At 43.8% G+C, this 18,310-nt stretch overlaps 3 non-coding genes across 3 annotated transcripts; all 3 read right to left on the bottom strand.

The window, feature by feature from the left end:
- Positions 1 to 1,841: 1,841 nt before the first annotated feature.
- TRNAS-GCU (transfer RNA serine (anticodon GCU)) lies at positions 1,842 to 1,923 on the bottom strand. Its single transcript has one exon. It is a non-coding gene; the product is annotated as a tRNA-Ser (tRNA).
- A 2,564-nt stretch (positions 1,924 to 4,487) lies between these two features.
- On the bottom strand, positions 4,488 to 4,569 carry TRNAS-GCU (transfer RNA serine (anticodon GCU)). Its single transcript has one exon. It is a non-coding gene; the product is annotated as a tRNA-Ser (tRNA).
- A 2,565-nt stretch (positions 4,570 to 7,134) lies between these two features.
- TRNAS-GCU (transfer RNA serine (anticodon GCU)) lies at positions 7,135 to 7,216 on the bottom strand. Its single transcript has one exon. It is a non-coding gene; the product is annotated as a tRNA-Ser (tRNA).
- Between the last annotated feature and the right edge of the window lie 11,094 nt (positions 7,217 to 18,310).

Here is an 18,310-nt window from a genome sequence, read left to right on the forward strand (position 1 = left end):
GCCTTGATAAGAAAACTTACAAGGAGACACGCCTAGGTCGATGAACCTTTTGGACTACGTTCGGGGACTTCCCAGTACGAGATGTCTTTTGGCATCACAAATCAATGGATCAATATCTCAACAACAATCGCAATAACTAATCATCATGCTAATCAATAACCTTTAATGAGAGTCAATAAAGTGAACACACCATGACCTTTCAGTCATGAATAAAAACACCAATTTAGTTAAGTGTTAGGATACTTATTTCCCTATTGGTTACAATCTAAAGTCATTTCTGTTAATGTCATCGGCAATTCATCTCATTAGTAACTCTTCAGATTTGCAATTAGAAATGCAATTAATCAATGCATGGAGAATATTCACTCAGTATTAACACATCATTAATAAGAACCAACTTAGCAAAGTCTCAGTAGTGCATGATTCAAAAAAGCAAGAACTCAGTAATTTGTCTATTTGCGTCAGATTTTAGTGAACACCTTAACTAACCTCAAATTAGCATCAGCATGTTGGGCTTCATGCAAAACAATTTAGCAAACACAAATTTGGAAAACATCTAACTATGGCCTCTATCAAAGAGCAGTTGGTACCGAGAAAGAAAAGGCAAGCCGACAATTACAATTTTCATCAGATAGTTACCCATCCAACGGATCAGCAAACAGCGTCAGTCTTTGTCCTCAGGCCATCAGTCGTTTTCACCATCAGCAAAGATAGGACAGGGCAAAGCATCTGTATTGCATAGCTGAGGAACAAGAACTCCCCTCATATAGAGGAGATATGAGTATCAGGTAAGGAATAAGTAAAGGGTGGTTTAGAGTATCAGGACGAACAAACGGCAAAGTCTCAAAGGAAATGGCCTAAATGGCTCAGTAGAATGGCAAAGAATGGGTTGGAGTGGAATGTCCAATAAATAGCTGATTTCTGCTCAGGTCATATGGTTAAATCAAAACTGTCTAATTTACTCCTAATTCCTCGTTGGATAATAATTTGTGCATCGTTATCTCTGTCCAATAATTATTCACGCATTTCACCAGAATTTTCCACAAACCATAGTTCACATGTCGTTGATTGGCCCATGTTATTGACGTCTTCATCGGTTGGAATGTCAGGTAAGAAAAGTTACACTTTACGCACCAGTCAGTAGTTCCATTGTTTTCTCCTACTCCAGGCAACCTTGCACCTGTTACGAATTACACTGTTGCATTCAGCAAGAATGTCTCCTTGAGCAAGTCGGTTCCCATGAGAAAGAATTTTCTACAGCTACACACATCTCTAGCTTCTGGAAAAGTACAGTTTCGTGTCCTTCAGAAAAACAGCACATTGCACGTTAGAAAAACACAGTTTAATATGAGACCAGGCATGTATGCCCAGACCCTCGCTAAACTAAGGCCTAGTGCTTAATGTACAAACTCCTAATACATAACTCCAATTTTGATATGTTAATACAAGTTCAAAACATCAGTACATAATTAATTCAGCATTAATAACTTTCATTAGTCTTCGTATACATTGGTAGCCACTCCCCGTGGGCACATTTTAAACGCGTGCATTATTTCTACATTAACACATTTTCTATGCAGTTTCATTACACAATATATTGCAAACTTCTACGTCCCCCAACTTAACAACCCTCCGCCTGAGGAAAGAATTTGTGATTCATGCACAGAACCTGGCCGGCGCTGTTTACAGTAATGCCTAAGCACAGTGCTCACCTGAGCGGTGTTTCCAAACCGAGGCATTGTACTGTCGGAAATACCATGGGATACGTAATTTAACTTTCACATAAAATAGGGTTAAACCAGACATACCGCATATTAAAAAGTAAACACACAATAATAAACCAACAAGGGTGGGATTCGAACCCACGCATGCAGAGCACAACGGATTAGCAGTCCATCGCCTTAACCACTCAGCCACCTTGTCGTGTAAAGGTCAGTTTTCAGGAGGAAAAAATATAGTAGCCGAAATGTGTTCTATGAGGTGATAGTTGTCCACACATAATAAAGAGCATATATTTACAGATTGTTATGACAACTTGTTGTCTTCAGCTTTGCTCTAAATGACCTTGTTGTCCTTCCCTACTTCAGCTTGAATTTATATGATATATGTAATGGAATCATGAAAATTACACATTCCAAACGTGTTCTATCCATATGTGATCTACTGTCACACTACCCTCAAATGAGCTAAGATTGCTTTATTTCAGTTGTACGTGGATTTAAAGTGCAATTTCATACAAATATTTTACTGGTATGGTGCTTTCGAGTCTCTAGGTGTCATTCATTGTTGGGGTGCTTACATGTCAACATTAGCCAGCAAATAGTACACAAATAAGGAAAACTGCCTTTCCATTTAATGTGCACTGTTCTGCAAAACGTTTTAAGTAGGAGAAAGTAAAACTTAGTTTATAAAACCGCCTAAACTGGGAGTATTGCCGCTACAGCTTTGACACTTCAGTTTAAAAACGTACGTGCATCAACAAGAAATATTTTTGCGCTAAATAAATTGCTGTCCGACTGCTCACGTACGCATAAAACTGAGGCAGTCGTAATTACACCACATTGAAGTAATATCTTGGTGGTTTTCGTTGACGATGACTCAGCAGCAACAGATCAGATGACTTTTTATTAGTGATAGCGCATCGCGGCCTTGATAAGTAAACTTACAAGGAGACACGCCTAGGTCGATTAACCTTTTGGACTACGTTCGGGGACTTCCCAGTACGAGATGTCTTTTGGCATCACAAATCAATGGATCAATATCTCAACAACAATCGCAATAACTAATCATCATGCTAATCAATAACCTTTAATGAGAGTCAATAAAGTGAACAGACCATGACCTTTCAGTCATGAATAAAAACACCAATTTAGTTAAGTGTTAGGATACTTATTTCCCTATTAGTTACAATCTAAAGTCATTTCTGTTAATCTCATCGGCAATTCATCTCATTAGTAACTCTTCAGATTTGCAATTAGAAATGCAATTAATCAATGCATGGAGAATATTCACTCAGTATTAACACATCATTAATAAGAACCAACTTAGCAAAGTCTCAGTAGTGCATGATTCAAAAAAGCAAGAACTCAGTAATTTGTCTATTTGCGTCAGATTTTAGTGAACACCTTAACTAACCTCAAATTAGCATCAGCATGTTGGGCTTCATGCAAAACAATTTAGCAAACACAAATTTGGAAAACATCTAACTATGGCCTCTATCAAAGAGCAGCTGGTACCGAGAAATAAAAGGCAAGCCGACAATTACAATTTTCATCAGATAGTTACCCATCCAACGGATCAGCAAACACCGTCAGTCTTTGTCCTCAGGCCATCAGTCGTTTTCACCATCAGCAAAGATAGGACAGGGCAAAGCCTCTGTATTGCATAGCTGAGGAACAAGAACTCCCCTCATATAGAGGAGATATGAGTATCAGGTAAGGAATAAGTAAAGGGTGGTTTAGAGTATCAGGACGAACAAACGGCAAAGTCTCAAAGGAAATGGCCTAAATGGCTCAGTAGAATGGCAAAGAATGGGTTTGAGTGGAATGTCCAATAAATAGCTGATCTCTGCTCAGGTCATATGGTTAAATCAAAACTGTCTAATTTACTCCTAATTCCTCGTTGGATAATAATTTGTGCATCGTTATCTCTGTCCAATAATTATTCACGCATTTCACCAGAATTTTCCACAAACCATAGTTCACATGTCGTTGATTGGCCCATGTTATTGACGTCTTCATCGGTTGGAATGTCAGGTAAGAAAAGTTACACTTTACGCACCAGTCAGAAGTTCCATTGTTTTCTCCTACTCCAGGCAACCTTGCACCTGTTACGAATTACACTGTTGCATTCAGCAAGAATGTCTCCTTGAGCAAGTCGGGTCCCATGAGAAAGAATTTACTACAGCTACACACATCTCTAGCTTCTGGAAAAGTACAGTTTCGTGTCCTTCAGGAAAACAGCACATTGCACGTTAGAAAAACACTGTTTAATATGAGACCAGGCATGTAGGCCCAGACCCTCGCTCAACTAAGGTCTAGTGCTTAATGTACAAACTCCTAATACATAACTCCAATTTTGATATGTTAATACAAGTTCAAAACATCAGTACATAATTAATTCAGCATTAATAACTTTCATTAGTCTTCGTATACATTGTTAGCCACTCCCCGTGGGCACATTTTAAACGCGTGCATTATTTCTACATTAACACATTTTCTATGCAGTTTCATTACACAATATATTGCAAACTTCTACGTCCCCCAACTTAACAACCCTCCGCCTGAGGAAAGAATTTGTGATTCATGCACAGAACCCGGCCCGCGCTGTTTACAGTAATGCCTAAGCACAGTGCTCACCTGAGCGGTGTTTCCAAACCGAGGCATTGTACTGTCGGAAATACCATGGGATACGTAATTTAACTTTCACATAAAATAGGGTTAAACCAGACATACCGCATATTAAAAAGGAAACACACAATAATAAACCGACAAGGGTGAGATTCGAACCCACGCATGCAGAGCACAATGGATTAGCAGTCCATCGCCTTAATCACTCGGCCACCTTGTCATGTAAAGGTCAGTTTTCAGGAGGAAAAAATATAGTAGCCGAAATGTGTTCTATGAGGTGATAGTTGTCCACACATAATAAAGAGCATATATTTACAGATTGTTATGCCAACTTGTTGTCTTCAGCTTTGCTCTAAATGACCTTGTTGTCCTTCCCTACTTCAGCTTGAATTTATATGATATATGTAATGGAATCATGAAAATTACACATTCCAAACGTGTTCTATCCATATGTGATCTACTGTCACACTACCCTCAAATGAGCTAAGATTGCTTTATTTCAGTTGTACGTGGATTTAAAGTGCAATTTCATACAAATATTTTACTGGTATGGTGCTTTCGAGTCTCTAGGTGTCATTCATTGTTGGGGTGCTTACATGTCAACATTAGGCAGCAAATAGTACACAAATAAGGAAAACTGCCTTCCCATTTAATGTGCATTGTTCTGCAAAACGTTTTAAGTAGGAGAAAGTAAAACTTAGTTTATAAAACCGCCTAAACTGGGAGTATTGCCGCTACAGCTTTGACACTTCAGTTTAAAAACGTACGTGCATCAACAAGAAATATTTTTGCGCTAAATAAATTGCTGTCCGACTGCTCACGTAACGCATAAAACTGAGGCAGTCGTAATTACACCACATTGAAGTAATATCTTGGTGGCTTTCGTTGACGATGACTCAGCAGCAACAGATCAGATGACTTTTTATTAGTGATAGCGCATCACGGCCTTGATAAGAAAACTTACAAGGAGACACGCCTAGGTCGATGAACCTTTTGGACTACGTTCGGGGACTTCCCAGTACGAGATGTCTTTTGGCATCACAAATCAATGGATCAATATCTCAACAACAATCGCAATAACTAATCATCATGCTAATCAATAACCTTTAATGAGAGTCAATAAAGTGAACACACCATGACCTTTCAGTCATGAATAAAAACACCAATTTAGTTAAGTGTTAGGATACTTATTTCCCTATTGGTTACAATCTAAAGTCATTTCTGTTAATGTCATCGGCAATTCATCTCATTAGTAACTCTTCAGATTTGCAATTAGAAATGCAATTAATCAATGCATGGAGAATATTCACTCAGTATTAACACATCATTAATAAGAACCAACTTAGCAAAGTCTCAGTAGTGCATGATTCAAAAAAGCAAGAACTCAGTAATTTGTCTATTTGCGTCAGATTTTAGTGAACACCTTAACTAACCTCAAATTAGCATCAGCATGTTGGGCTTCATGCAAAACAATTTAGCAAACACAAATTTGGAAAACATCTAACTATGGCCTCTATCAAAGAGCAGTTGGTACCGAGAAAGAAAAGGCAAGCCGACAATTACAATTTTCATCAGATAGTTACCCATCCAACGGATCAGCAAACAGCGTCAGTCTTTGTCCTCAGGCCATCAGTCGTTTTCACCATCAGCAAAGATAGGACAGGGCAAAGCATCTGTATTGCATAGCTGAGGAACAAGAACTCCCCTCATATAGAGGAGATATGAGTATCAGGTAAGGAATAAGTAAAGGGTGGTTTAGAGTATCAGGACGAACAAACGGCAAAGTCTCAAAGGAAATGGCCTAAATGGCTCAGTAGAATGGCAAAGAATGGGTTGGAGTGGAATGTCCAATAAATAGCTGATTTCTGCTCAGGTCATATGGTTAAATCAAAACTGTCTAATTTACTCCTAATTCCTCGTTGGATAATAATTTGTGCATCGTTATCTCTGTCCAATAATTATTCACGCATTTCACCAGAATTTTCCACAAACCATAGTTCACATGTCGTTGATTGGCCCATGTTATTGACGTCTTCATCGGTTGGAATGTCAGGTAAGAAAAGTTACACTTTACGCACCAGTCAGTAGTTCCATTGTTTTCTCCTACTCCAGGCAACCTTGCACCTGTTACGAATTACACTGTTGCATTCAGCAAGAATGTCTCCTTGAGCAAGTCGGTTCCCATGAGAAAGAATTTTCTACAGCTACACACATCTCTAGCTTCTGGAAAAGTACAGTTTCGTGTCCTTCAGAAAAACAGCACATTGCACGTTAGAAAAACACAGTTTAATATGAGACCAGGCATGTAGGCCCAGACCCTCGCTAAACTAAGGCCTAGTGCTTAATGTACAAAGTCCTAATACATAACTCCAATTTTGATATGTTAATACAAGTTCAAAACATCAGTACATAATTAATTCAGCATTAATAACTTTCATTAGTCTTCGTATACATTGGTAGCCACTCCCCGTGGGCACATTTTAAACGCGTGCATTATTTCTACATTAACACATTTTCTATGCAGTTTCATTACACAATATATTGCAAACTTCTACGTCCCCCAACTTAACAACCCTCCGCCTGAGGAAAGAATTTGTGATTCATGCACAGAACCTGGCCGGCGCTGTTTACAGTAATGCCTAAGCACAGTGCTCACCTGAGCGGTGTTTCCAAACCGAGGCATTGTACTGTCGGAAATACCATGGGATACGTAATTTAACTTTCACATAAAATAGGGTTAAACCAGACATACCGCATATTAAAAAGTAAACACACAATAATAAACCAACAAGGGTGGGATTCGAACCCACGCATGCAGAGCACAACGGATTAGCAGTCCATCGCCTTAACCACTCAGCCACCTTGTCGTGTAAAGGTCAGTTTTCAGGAGGAAAAAATATAGTAGCCGAAATGTGTTCTATGAGGTGATAGTTGTCCACACATAATAAAGAGCATATATTTACAGATTGTTATGACAACTTGTTGTCTTCAGCTTTGCTCTAAATGACCTTGTTGTCCTTCCCTACTTCAGCTTGAATTTATATGATATATGTAATGGAATCATGAAAATTACACATTCCAAACGTGTTCTATCCATATGTGATCTACTGTCACACTACCCTCAAATGAGCTAAGATTGCTTTATTTCAGTTGTACGTGGATTTAAAGTGCAATTTCATACAAATATTTTACTGGTATGGTGCTTTCGAGTCTCTAGGTGTCATTCATTGTTGGGGTGCTTACATGTCAACATTAGCCAGCAAATAGTACACAAATAAGGAAAACTGCCTTTCCATTTAATGTGCATTGTTCTGCAAAACGTTTTAAGTAGGAGAAAGTAAAACTTAGTTTATAAAACCGCCTAAACTGGGAGTATTGCCGCTACAGCTATGACACTTCAGTTTAAAAACGTACGTGCATCAACAAGAAATATTTTTGCGCTAAATAAATTGCTGTCCGACTGCTCACGTAACGAATAAAACTGAGGCAGTCGTAATCACTCTACATTGAAGTAATATCTTGGTGGTTTTAGTTGACGATGACTCAGCAGCAACAGATCAGATGACTTTTTATTAGTGATAGAGCATCACAGCCTTGATAAGTAAACTTACAAGGAGACACGCCTAGGTCGATGAACTTTTGGACCACGTTCGGGGACTTCCCAGTACGAGATGTCTTTTGGCAACACAAATCAATGGATCAATATCTCAACAACAATCGCAATAACTAATCATCATGCTAATCAATAACCTTTAATGAGAGTAAATAAAGTGAACACACCATGACCTTTCAGTCATGAATAAAAACACCAATTTAGTTAAGTGTTAGGATACTTATTTCCCTATTGGTTACAATCTAAAGTCATTTCTGTTAATCTCATCGGAAATTCATCTCATTAGTAACTGTTCAAATTTGCAATTAGAAATGCAATTAAGCAATGCATGTAGAATATTCACTCAGTATTAACACATCATTAATAAGAAGCAATTTAGCAAAGTCTCAGTAGTGCATGATTCAACAAAGCAAGAACTCAGTCATTTGTCTACTTGCGTCAGATTTTAGTGAACACCTTAACTAACCTTGAATTAGCATCAGCATGTTGGGCTTCATGCAAATCAATTCAGCAAACACAAATTTGGAAAACATCTAACTATGGCCGCTATCAAAGAGCAGTTGGTACCTAGAAAGAAAAGGCAAACCGACAATTAAAATTTTCTTCAGATAGTTACCCATCCAATGGATCAGGAAACAGCGTCAGTCTTCGTCCTCAGGACATCAGTCGTTTTCATCATCAGCAAAGATAGGACAGGGCAAAGTCTCAGTATGGCATAGCTAAGGAACAAGAACTCCCCTCATATAGAAGAGAGGTAAGTATCAGGTAAGGAATAAGTAAAGGGTGGTTTAGAGTATCAGGACGAACAAACGGCAAAGTCTCAAAGGAAATGGCCTAAAGGGCTCAGTAGAATGGCAAGGAATGGCTTGGAGTGGAATGTCCAATAAATTGCTGGTTTCTTCTCGGGTCATGTGGTTAAATCAAAACTGTATAATTTACTCCTAATTCCTCATTGGGTAATAATTGGTGCATCGTTATCTCTGTCCAATAATTCTTCACGCACTTCACCAGAATTTTCCACAAACCACAGTTCTCATGTCGTTGATTGGCCCATGTTACTCATGTCTTCATCGGTTGGAATGTCAGGTGAGAAAAGTTACACTTTACGCACCAGTCAGTAGTTCCATTAGTTGGCCAAACATAATAAAGAGGGTATATTTACAGATTGTTAAGCAAATTGTTGTCTTCAGCTTTGCTCTATACGACCTTGTTGTCCTTCCCTACTTCAGCTTGAATTTATATGATATATGTAATGTAATCATGAAAATTACACTTTCCAAACGTATTCTATCCATATGTGATCTACTATCACACTACGCTCAGATGAGCTAAGATTGCTTTATTTCAGTTGTACGTGGATTTAAAGTGCAACCTCATACAAATATTGTACTGATATGGCGCTTTTCGAGTCTCTAGGTGTCAGTCATTGCTTACATGTCAACATTAGGCAGCAAATAGTACACAATTAAGGAAAACTGCCTTCCCATTTAATGTACATTATTTTGCAAAACGTTTTAAGTAGGAGAAAGTAAACCTTGGTTTATAAAACCGCCTAAACTGGTAGTATTGCCGCTACAGCTATGATATGACACTTCAGTTTAAAAATGTACGTGCATCAATAAGAAATGTTTTTGCGCTAAATAAATTGGTGACCGACTGCTCGCGTAATGCATAAAACTGAGGCAGTCGTAATTACACTACACTGAAATAATATTTTGGTGGTTTTCGTTGACGATGACTCAGCAGCAACAGATCAGATTACTTTTTATTAGTCATTAGCACATCACGTCTCTGATGTGAGACTGCTACTCGTCAGCAGTTGCACAAAACCATCCCTCTTGTATATTCTCCGGCTGCTCTTCATGGAACCAATAAACTATTTTATATTTATAGCTTTTTTAAATACAAACAAGAACACTTGTGGTTTCCTATAAAGATAGAAACATCTGTGTACAGTGTCAATGCTGGAGACCCCACACACCTGAAAGTGGCCACATATAATCGGGTTAAGTTTTCTCACAACTGACTCCCATAGTGTCCAATGGTGATGATAAAACAGGTGCTCGCTTGGTACAAATCCCGCTGCCTCTGTGGGTGAAAAATGCTGCCTGGAAGAACCAAGACGGAGACCAATATTTGGAGGTACCGAAGCACACTGAAAATAGCGTATAATAAGTCCAAAGTCATACAATCATGTTTCTTTGAAGTGCTGGTTCATTTTCCAGAAGAATGCAAATAAGTGTTGACTGTGTCCTCACAAGGCAGTAGCCAACAGTTATTTGGTCCCTTGGACTTTTTCAAGGCTGAGATTACTGCTGGATCATGAGGAATTACGTAGTTTCAAAGTCAGTTGTATACAGAGACCAGGATGGCCATGAAATGCCTAGAATTCAAGCTGAATGATCATGTTTAAACCTCTCATAATAATGAATGCCAAATGCGGTGTTAAGCAACGCAGCAACTCAGTCTTGTGTAAAATGGGGTGGAACGTCAATACTGGATTGATTGATTCAAACTTCAGTCCAGGTGTGGCTCCTTTGCTATGGTGAAGGAGCGTCACCACCACTATCACGGGCGGATCCTCCGCAGTAGCGGAGGGGCATTACACCCCTGGATGAGCCAGCAGATGAAAAATTAAACAATAGCTTGCTATAGTTTTGTTTTTCATTTTTCATCTGCTGGCTCAGCCAGCAGGTGCAGGGAGGGGCGGGGCTGGGCCACAGGGATGGGGGAGGTGGGAGAGAGTGCACCTAAGTGCGCATGTGTGTTTGGCTGGCGTCTCAGGGCAGCCAATCACCCATGCGCACATAGGTTTCCTCCAACCCGGCTGTGTACACTGCCAGGCAGGAGAAACAGCACAGACCCCAGGCTTGTGTCTGAGCGGCAATGACTGCTGCTCAGGCCAATCTTGACGTTGCCTACATACTATGTTTATCATGTAAGCAGCACCAGGATCTGGGGACACCAGAAGAGGATCGAGGTGGCAGGAGACAGCGACGGGAGACGGGTGGCACAAGGTAATTGGTTTCTTTTCTTTTAAAAAGAAAATGTTTTCCCTGTCATTTGTCGTTCCTTCCCCCACCTCTTGCCCTCCTACTTCACATATGCAGTGGCCGCCACTGCCCCCTGGCTGAGCTAGCAGCAGAAAAATAAAACCATAGTCGTTTTATTTTTCTGCTGCTGGCTCAACCAGCATTGCAGGGGGGGCTTGGCCATGGCAGGCGGGAGTAGACCGCAGGAGAGAGTGCATCTAAGTGCGCATGTGTGTTGGGCCGGCCGTCTCAGGGCAGTCAAACACACATGACAACTTCGGTTTCTCCAGTCCGACTGTGTTTAACAGCCGGGCTGGAGAAACTGCACAAACCCCATGGTTGTGTCTGAGCAGCAGTTTGAGCCACTCGGACCGATCCTGGTGCTGCTTTAATGCTAGGTTTAGTATGAAAGCAGCGCCAGGATTGCTGGGGAGCCTGTGCTGGTGTCCCAGTGAATGCTAGGTCACCACATCGAGGGAACAGGAGCGAGGCAGCGGAGACGGCAGTAAGGGAAGTTTATCATTTAAAAAAAAAAAAAAACTCTGTCCTCGTCCTCCCCCTCCCCTTCTCTTCAGGTTTGCAGCGGCTGCCGCTGCTTCAGTCCTTCCTCAGTTTCAGCTGGGACTGCAGTGCCACAGCATTGTTAAAACGGCACACCGCATTCGGCTTCCATTCCTATGAGACAAATTTGCTTCTCATTTCATTGCTCTGTACAAGGCCTATCATGGCAATCTCTCTTACTTGAAACTAAGCAGTTTACTCTAAGATTATGAATGGGAAGTCCGATAATTACATGTTCCACCCCAGTTTCAATAGGACTGAGGTGCTGCGGTGTTTGACGCTGCATTTGGCATTCATTATTATGAGAGAAGGTTTCCAAACGATCGTTCAGTACGAGTTTTAGGAGTTTTATGTCCATCCTTCTCTCTGTATACAACTGACTTTAAAACTATGCAATGCCAGATTCCTGATAATCTGTCAGTAATCTCAGACTTGAAAAAAGTCCAAGGGACGAAACATGTGTTGTTTGGTGCTTTGTGAGGACACTGTCAACATTTATTTGTATTGTTCTGAAAAATAGACCACCACTTCAAAGAAACCTGATTGTATAACTTTGTACTTATTATCAGTCGCAGCTCGCGGGGGGAAACAACAGGGGATCACATGGCGGGAATTATTATAATTTTTTTTTTAAAGTACCTTCCTTGCCGCGCCACTCCTCTTGCTCCAGTACTTGCAAACACAGTGTAGGAAGTTGGCTCTGTATGCACTATTTCAAAGTAAGGAATAGTATGCACAGAGTCCAAGGGTTCCCCTTAGAGGTAAGATAGTGGCAAACAGAGACAATACTAATGCTCTATTTTGTGGTAGTGTGGTCGAGCAGTAGGCTTATCAAAGGAGTAGTGTTAAGCATTTGTTGTACATACACAAGCAATAAATGAGGAACACACACTCAGAGACAATTCCAGGCCAATAGGTTTTTTGTATAGAAAAATATCTTTTCTTAGTTTATTTTAAGAACCACAGTTTCAAGATTTACATGTAATACTTTAAATGAAAGGTATTGCAGGTAGGTACTTTAGGAACTTTGAATTAGCAAAATAGCATATACACTTTTCACATAAATCACATATAGCTATTTTAAAACTAGACACTGCAATTTTCAATAGTTCCTGGGGGAGTAAGAGTTTGTTAGTTTTTGCAGGTAAGTAAACCACCTACGGGGTTCAAGTTTGGGTCCAAGGTAGCCCACCGTTGGGGGTTCAGAGCAACCCCAAAGTTACCAAACCAGCAGCTCAGGGCCGGTCAGGTGCAGAGGTCAAAGTGATGCCCAAAACGCTTAGGCTTCAATGGAGAAGGGGGTGCCCCGGTTCCAGTCTGCCAGAAGGAAAGTACCCGGGTCTTCGGAGGGCAGACCAGGGGGGTTTTGTAGGGCACCGGGGGACACACAAGTCCACACAGAAAGTACACCCTCAGCACCGCGGGGGCAGCCGGGTGCAGTGTGCAAACACGCGTCGGGTTTTCAATAGGTTTCAATGGGAGACCAAGAGGTCTCTTCAGTGATGCAGGCAGGCAAGGGGGGGGCTCCTCGGGGTAGCCACCACCTGGGCAAGGGAGAGGGCCTCCTGGGGGTCACTCCTGTACTGGAGTTCGGATCCTTGAGGTCCTGGGGGCTGCGGGTGCAGAGTCTTTACCAGGCGTCGGGATCTGAGGAGCAGGCAGTCACGGTCAGGGGGAGCCTCGGGATTCCCTCTGCAGGCGTCGCTGTGGGGGCTCAAGGGGGGCAACTCTGGGTACTCACGGTCTCGCAGTCATTGGGGAGTCCTCCCTGAAGTGATTGTTGTCCACAAGTCGAGCCAGGGGCGTCGTGTGCAGTGTAGCAAGTCTCACGCTTCCGGCGGGAAACACAAGTTGTTTCAAAGTTGCTGCTTTGTTTCAAAGTTACAGTCTTTTTTGAACAGAGCCACTGTCCTCTGGAGTTCTTGGTCCTTCTAGAGCAGGGCAGTCCTCTGAGGATTCAGAGGTCGCTGGTCCCTGGGGAAAGCGTCGCTGGAGCAGTGTCTTTAGAAGGGGGGAGACAGGCCGGTAGAGCTGGGGCCAAAGCAGTTGGTGTCTCCGTCTTCTCTGCAGGGTTTTTCAGCTTAGCAGTCCTCTTCTTCTTAGGTTGCAGGAATCTGAGTTCCTAGGTTCTGGGGAGACCTTAAATACTAAATTTAAGGGCGTGTTTAGGTCTGGGGGGTTAGTAGCCAATGGCTACTAGCCCTGAGGGTGGGTACACCCTCTTTGTGCCTCCTCCCAAGGGGAGGGGGGCACATTCCTATCCCTATTGGGGGAATCCTCCATCTGCAAGATGGAGGATTTCTAAAAGTCAGAGTAACCTCAGCTCAGGACACCTTAGGGGCTGTCCTGACTGGCCAGTGACTCCTCCTTGTTTTTCTAATTATCTCCTCCGGCCTTGCCGCCAAAAGTGGGGCCATGGCCGGAGGGGGCGGGCAACTCCACTAGCTGGAGTGCCCTGTGGTGCTGTAACAAAGGGGGTGAGCCTTGGAGGCTCACCACCAGGTGTTACAGTTCCTGCAGGGGGAGGTGTGAAGCACCTCCACCCAGTACAGGCTTTGTTACTAGCCACATAAATGACAAAGGCACTCTCCCCATGTGGCCAGCAACATGTTTCTAGTGTGGCAGGTTGCTAAAACCAGTCAGCCTACACGGATAGTCGGTTAAGGTTTCAGGGGACACCTCTAAGGTGCCCTCTGGGGTGTATGTTACAATAAAATGTACACTGGCATCAGTGTGCATTTATTGTGCTGAGAAGTTTGATACCAAACTTCACAGTTTTCAGTTTAGCCATTATGGTGCTGTGGAGTTCGTGCATGACAGACTCCCAGACCATATACTCTTATGGCTACCCTGCACTTACAATGTCTAAGGTTTTGCTTAGACACTGTAGGGGCATAGTGCTCATGCACTTATGCCCTCACCTATGGTATAGTGCACCCTGCCTTAGGGCTGTAAGGCCCGCTAGAGGGGTGACTTATCTATACTGCATAGGCAGTGTGAGGTTGGCATTGCACCCTGAGGGGAGTGCCATGTCGACTTACTCGTTTTGTCCTCAATAGCACACACAAGCTGGCAAGCAGTGTGTCTGTGCTGAGTGAGGGGTCCCCAGGGTGGCATAAGATATGCTGCAGCCCTTAGAGACCTTCCCTGGCATCAGGGCCCTTGGTACCAGGGGTACCAGTTACAAGGGACTTACCTGGATGCCAGGGTGTGCCAATTGTGGAAACAAAAATACAGCAGGTTAGGGAAAGAACACTGGTGCTGGGGCCTGGTTAGCAGGCCCTAGCACACTTTCAAATCAAAACTTAGCATCAGCAAAGGCAAAACGTCAGGGGGTAACCATGCCAAGGAGGCATTTCCTTACACACAGGCTCTAAGCCTGCCCGGCGGCCAATCCTAATGCTGCTTTCATGCTGCTGGCACCAGGAAAGCAGAGATAGGATTGGAGGGAGTGCCCTGGCTGGGCACTCCAAGGCAGAGTGGGAGCCTCTGCCTCCCCTCTTCAACCCGGTAACACAGTGCCGGGTTGGAGAGAACCCTGTGCCTATGTGTGTTTGGCCGGCCTGAGACAGCCGGCCAAACATACATGCATCCCTGTCATTGCCCTGCCCCTTTTACAATAAAACCATAATAAACGGGGTGCGGGCCAGCAAGATGGCTGACTATACACTTCACCCGAGCTCCCACTCCATTTTAATTAATCCTACAGACTCCTGCTGTTTATGACCCAGGCTGTGGTTCCAGCATATCCCTGAGTGGCCCTGACCTGAACGGAAAGCTGAGGAAAGCACCTGAAAATCCTAGGCGGCGGTGAGCCCGGGGAATGTGTGTCTGTCTCGCAAGGGAGGGAGCGGTCTGCGTGCTGAGATAGAGGGGGACGCAGCATCGCCTGCGACCCGCATCGGAGGAGCCTGAGTCCCTGAGTCTTGCCCTCCCAGGCGTCCCACCGACTGTGGCCTGCCACCTTGGGGGCGGATGTGGGAGGGAGTTTGGCCTGGGTGGAGCGCATAGGCCTGCCAGGCTGTGCGTGGCACGCTGGGTCGCTGGGGGTGGCCCTGGTAGAGTGGGCCCTGGCAGTTGCTGGAGACACTAGGGCCTGCTGTGACAGTTGTGACAACTCCGGGCGGTGTGTGCGGCAGACGCCGGCCTGCAGGGAGAGGGCCGGACCGGCCCGGCTCTCTAGGCTGCATCGGGGCCTCAGCGATTGAGGACGAGCATCACCCTGCCTCCGATTCTACATCTACACAGGAGGTACGGCATGATCCCCACCACAATACACAGTGATACGGGGTCTGGAAGGGAAGGAGTAAGTTGTTGGACCCAGACCGGATGCAAGCTGGTGAGCTGGATCGTGGGGCTTTGGAAGACCGGAGGACTCAAGGTGAGATGGAGGAGGCCTGCTGCGCAAGACGATGACTGGGAAGGACGTGGGGAGAGAGGCGCTGAGACTCCACACAGTGGAGATTGGGCCCGCACTGGTTCTGAGTGACATTAGATTATGATGAGCACAATGCCCTGGTGAGAATCTTGGCCCTTGAAACTTTGGCAGGCCCTTGAAGACATATTAAGGCCCTGAAGCCTAACAGGAGAGGGAGCTAGGGAGCCCTGGGTGCCTCGGAGTGGGCCTCCATGGGGCTCGTGGGGGGCACGCAACCTATGGACAATACGGGAGGCCTGAATTATAACAACAGGACAATACAAATTACTACATCTGGACAGAAATCGAGGACATATGGCAAGAGTGAACAGACCCCACTCCTGAGAGCCCCCATTTAAGATCATGTCACAAGGGCCAACACCATTGGCCTAAGCAAGTAAACTGTAGTGCTTGTACCAACTTCTAACTCTTTACAACAACTGTGCTACAGGTGCCCAATAGTGCAGACTTTCATGATCAAGGGAAGTCAGCTGCCACCATTGTTAAGTATAAAGGATCCGAGGTGTCACAGACTAACAAAATAGTCAATTATGCCCAACTAGTACAGCCCTTAACACAGAAGAAAGGAGGGGGAACAGGGGCTAAAAAACTCCAGAACAGGGCACGGAAGACCGCATTCCTTCCCTGACCGATCTAATGGTGGCAATCCAGGGCTCCAAGACTGAAATGACTCATCAAATTGACACAGTAGCAGTGGAGGTCAATCTGCTCCGAGCGGATTTACATAAGGTATCGGATCGAGTGGGCACGACAGAGCAGGATATTACAGCTCTTCAGACGGAGGTTGGTCACCTCCGTAAGACAGTTCTAGATCTACAAAAAATAATGACGCAGCTGGATGAACACGCTGAAGACTCCAAAGGCAGCTCCAGAAGAAACAATCTCTGCTTTGTAGGGGTTCCGGAGAGAGTGGAGGATCTGTCAGCTGAGCTATTCCTGGAAGAATGGATCACAACAACATTAAAGCCCACAAGACTGCCTAAGTTCTTCTTGATCAATAGAGCTCATAGGGCTCTGGTCCCTCTGCCAAGCCCCCCCCCAAGTGCATGGTAGCCTGCCTCTTCAATTTCAGGGACCAAGACGCCATTCTGCAATGTATCCAGACACATGACCCCTGATGTATCAAGGTCAACCTATTTCAATATTTCCAGATTACACCCAACGAGTACAAGAACAAAGGAAAACGTTCACTGCAGTCAGGAATTTGCAATATGGCCTGTTTCCTTCAAAACGTAGGGTCCAACATAAGGGGTAGGTGCTGTTCTTTTTCAATCCAACTGAGGCGAACGACTGGCTTGATACTCTCCCACAGAACTGGGGACAAGACACGAACCACAGTCCTTTACATCGCAATATCAATCCACACAACCCCAACAAAAGAGGAAGCAACGGAAAAATCAGGAAGACACAGGCCGGCTGGCAAGATCATTGTTTGTCCTGATGGAACACTTAAATCCATGGAGGAGGTCCAAGATATGGTGGAGTCTTTTTGTCAGAGACACAGCAGGTCGGGCTCTTCTAGTGACAGTACAGGTGCAGGATGACTCTACAAGGAGACTGGTGAGCCTAGAACGGTACACAAACTATTGACTATGGTAAGGTGGCATTGTGCTGAAGGGCAAAACAGTTGTGATAATGAGGATTGAGCCTATGGTAGACTCTGGTTCCAGCTGGGAGCTGTTAGTTCAGCGGACCAATTTGATCTGACAGATTGTGATGGATGGGTGACATTACAGTAAAAAATCTGTCAATCCTGTAGTTACATCTAACAGCAGGGAAGCTCTAGGACAGAGTGGTGTGATTTAGGGAGGGAGCTTGAGGGTGTTTCACCTCGCACTCTCTCTTATAACCCCCCTCTAGCGCTGCATTTACTTTTGGGATGTTTCTTTACAATCTGCACTAATCGATATTTTGTTACTAGGGGTAATGGATCGGCTGTTGCCATCCTCCAATCATCGTGTTGCTGGCTGGGAGGTTATGGCACTACTGCCCATGGGGAGGGGGAGAGTTGGAGGTTGATCAAGGTTCAATAGGTGTGTTGTATGGGGATCTTATATCTTATTCTTGTGCATTTACACACATTCGGTACCTCAGAACCAATATCCTGCTGGGACACATGGGACAAGACGAGCTGTCAACGGGGGAGCACAATGTATCACTAACTGCAAATGGGAGATTCAACTTTTAAATTGATGACGTGGAATGTCCACAGCATAGCCCAATTAGAAAAACACAGAAGGGTCCAAGCATATTTAAAACGCTATAAAACATCTATCATATTTCTCCAGGAAACCCATACATTCGGAAGTTGCATTCC

This window comes from Pleurodeles waltl, chromosome 12 (genome assembly GCF_031143425.1).
Source record: "Pleurodeles waltl isolate 20211129_DDA chromosome 12, aPleWal1.hap1.20221129, whole genome shotgun sequence".
In the NCBI taxonomy this organism is placed as follows: Eukaryota; Metazoa; Chordata; class Amphibia; order Caudata; family Salamandridae; genus Pleurodeles; species Pleurodeles waltl.